The following is a 4,014-nucleotide window of genomic DNA, read 5'->3' as shown; positions in this document are numbered from 1 at the left end:
GGCGGTCGCAAAAACAAAGCAACGGCGCGCGGGATGCCAGTGAATGGATGGCGTTGGTTGACCGTCGCTGAACTTGACACCACGTGCGCGGGTCGCGACCCGGGGGACTTCTGGGTATACGCGTTTTGCTGATGCTGCTGCTGCTGCCGCTACCGCAGAGACAGTGCCGGGGACGTATCGCTTCCACGACCTCGACACGGCTCGCACGGCAGTGCGCAGAACGGCTGTTTAGTACCGTGCAGCACTATACGAATACTACCCGCCGTGGTGGCTTAGCGACTGTGGTGCTGCGCTGCTAGGCACGAGGTCACGGGATCGAATCCCGGCCCCGGCGGCCACATTTCGATGGGGGCGAAATGCAAGAACGCCCGTGTCCCGTGCATTGGGGGCACGTTAAAGAACCCCAGATAGTCAAAATGCGGAGTCCCCCACTATGGCGTACCTCATAATGGAATCGTGGTTTTGGCACGTAAAACCCGAGCATTCAATTCAGTTCACTAACAATACTGTCAGCCGAGCGAACGGAAGCTGGCTTCTGTACTTGTTTGACAGTACAATGTCAGACTTTTGCAGAATCTTATAGCGGTAGTGGGTCACATCGTCAGTGCTGGAGCGTGATTATATTATAGCAAACAAAACAGACAACCTACGGGGTCAGCAACAGTGAATATAAGAAGCAGCAAGCGTGAGACAACATATAATATGCATAGCACAAGATCATTAATTGAAATAAGACCGTATCTTAGAACTGAAGCTTGTCAACACACTCAGCGTTCACAATTGCAAAGGTTATTTCACGTCTCAACAGATGCAGGAAAGAAGGGAAAAACTTGAAATTTATTACAACGCGACATCACTGGTATACGTGTATACTACAAAGTGGTCATTTTGGTTAGTTGTATATATATATATATATATATATATATATATATCTGTCCATGTACACCCCTCCCTATCTCTCTATTGATTCATCAATCAATCAATCTGTCTATCTGTCTATCCATCTATATATCTGTCTATTTATTTAACTATATATCTATGCACACCTCTCCCTATCTCTCTATTGATTAATCAATCAACCAATCTATCTATCTGCAGAACCTATTCACCTTACCGCCACTCACAAGTGCGACGTTCCCCACACCGTGCACCGTTCTCTCTCCTGCAAACAATGCGCACAGAGTGCTGCTAGACCCGGCGACGGCTTCAAGCGTCGCCTTACTCCGTGTGCGGAAGCGAAGGTCATTCTATCACCGTGGGCGCCTTAGGGCGATTGACCGCCGGTCAGTCTCTCTCTCCCTCCACCGGGACGCTGCCCGTTTGTATGTATGAGCGCGCATGCGTGCGGAGATTACGTGCTAGCTTATTATAAAGCGTGTGCGTGCGTATACACGTGCTTGTCTTGTGTCCGCGTACTGGGAAAAGGCAATGACTATAGGCGAGCGATGCGTGAGCTGCATTGCGGCACTGCTGCTGTTGCTGCTGTAGCGATAAGATCGCAGAAAGCGACGGTCCGTGTCGGTGTCGTCGCCGAAAGAGGGCCGGCGCGTGGGTCGCTGATCGATGAAGCGACACCTCGTCCGCTGTCGACACGGCGACGCTGACACCGCGCTGATTGAAAGGTCAGGCCCTAAAAACGGCAACAACGGACCGATGAATGAAGCAATGGCTGTCGCGTTTCCTAGCCTGTCTTGGATGCTTTTAGTTTCTCCCTATACCTTTTCTTTTTTTATGTTTTGCTTTCGTTTTGTTTCTCATTATATAGCCAGCTATGGTTTCAAGAAATATGACTTCTTTAAATTAATCAAAATTAAATTATGGGGTTTTACGTGCCAAAACCACCACATGATTATGAATCACGCCGTAGTAGGCGACTCCGGACTAATTTGGACCACCTGGGGTTCTTTAACGTGCACCTAAATCTAGGTACAAGGGTGTTTTTCTGCATTTCGCCCGCCATCGAAATGCGGCCGCCGTGGCCGGGATTCGATCCCGCGACCTTGTGCTCAGCAGCCAAACACCATAACCATTGAGCAACCACGGCGGGTCTTCTTTAAATTACGTGTAGGGCTTGGCTCCTTCTCCTTCTTTTTTTTTTTTTTTTTGCATGCTTTCTAAGGTAATATCTGTTATTCATTCGTTTGCATATTCCTCACGGGTTCCAAATTGTAGGATTATGTGAAGGGAGGGTGTGGCATACTTTGATATTCTTAAAGCATGAAGCTTACGAAAAAAACAACAGACGTTATACAAAGGTTAAATGCAATAACAAAACAGTTACTGGATATTATACGACTTCTGTCTGCGCAGCAATAGTAATCACACAGTAATTTGATAATAACGCCACATCCTTGGTATGATTAAATAATCAAGATTGAATGTGACTTGTTAACGCCAGTGAGCGGCGTTTCGTCGATGGACCTACGGTGATTGGGAAAGCGACATAGTGAAATTAGTGTAGCGCTTCTACAGGGGGCAGATTTCAATGAATGACTCTCTAGTGTGTACTGACTGATGAACCCCCATATCACATAATGAACCCCATACATCCGCCGCTGTGGCTCCGTAGCTAAGCCGTTCTGCTGCTGAGCACGAGGTCACAGGTTCGAATCCCAAGCGCCACAGCTAGATTTCTGTAGGAACGGAAGGAAAATATCCCTCGTGAACTCCGCCTTGGATGCCAAGTCCACAGGAGGTCGAAATAAATCAGGAGCCATCCACGCTACGGCGTCTTTCATACTCCAGTGTGTCGCTTTGGGACGTTAAATACAATAAATGAATGAATGAATGAATGAATGAATGAATGAATGAATGAATGAATGAATGAATGAATGAATGAATGAATGAATGAATGAAACAATCGATGAATCAATAAATTGAATTTAATTAAGTTTATTTGCAACTATGTTGCGGGAGACCAGGGAAAAGAAAAGCTGATCAAACAGCTTGAGAGGACCTGGCCATCCTATAGACACACGTGGGCATAACGGTAGTTGCAACAAGAAAAAAGTATATATACAATCCATTGTACATGGTTCACGTACAGACAAAGCATACTTGCGCATGCTACGTGTCAGAAACTTAAACAACCCATATTTCCTATAAACAGAAAAATGGAATAAACAATCAGCAAGATTTAGTAGAAACATGAAAGAGTTTATGGTAAAGATGTTATTCCCGGTAACACTCTCTGTTATCAATCAATCAATCAATTTATCAATTAAGAACCACAAGAAGACAAAACGAATCCGAAGCTTTGCGGTGTTATATCCCCTATGTTTTAACTTCGCACGCTAAATTGGATCACTCAAGCTCGATAAAGCTCAGAATAAATTTGCGTACCTGCTCATCGCCCTGTGTATTCGAACTTTACTCACCCCGATTGATGACATTTGCCCTCCTTTCAATGGCCCAGGGCAACACATTCTTTAAGCGATTACGCGGTCGCTGCATGTGTTTGCTGCTCGGGAACAGTTCTACAGTTAGGAAAGTTATTGAAGTGTAGCGTGATGTAGGGGCTGGTTGGTGAAACATCGCACAAGATCATTGCTTTACGAGACCTTAGACAAGAACAATACGATATTCAGGCAATCAGGAGTGTTGCATGCGCTTGTACAGTGGCGGTCAATATGAGCTGCAACGCGACGCCCGTGGTCTATAGGGCTCCAAGACTGCGCGGCGGCGCCAAAGGTACGAACAATGGTAGAACTAAGCACTGTTCTAATTACCGGTATTTATTAAACCACGTTTTCGTATGTCGGCGCCGCCATGCCGTCTTGCAGCCCCATAGACCACGGACCTCGCGTTGCAGCTCATATTGACCACGACTGCGTCGTCCCGTTTCGTTACTTCGTGAGTTGTATTGTCCTTGTGTAAGTCCTTGAAGCTTTCCGGACAGCATTGAACCGGCTGGACTCTAGGCCATTGTCGGAAAGGAAGATCCTTGGGCCATGGCCGTATGCGTCGATGGTACAGAAAGCCACGCAAGCATTGTTGTAGTACCACAAGTCTTTA

This window comes from Dermacentor silvarum, chromosome 10 (assembly GCF_013339745.2).
Source record: "Dermacentor silvarum isolate Dsil-2018 chromosome 10, BIME_Dsil_1.4, whole genome shotgun sequence".
Taxonomy (NCBI): domain Eukaryota; kingdom Metazoa; phylum Arthropoda; class Arachnida; order Ixodida; family Ixodidae; genus Dermacentor; species Dermacentor silvarum.
The sequence above is the reverse complement of the archived record's forward strand: the minus strand, read 5'-3'. Positions refer to the sequence as shown.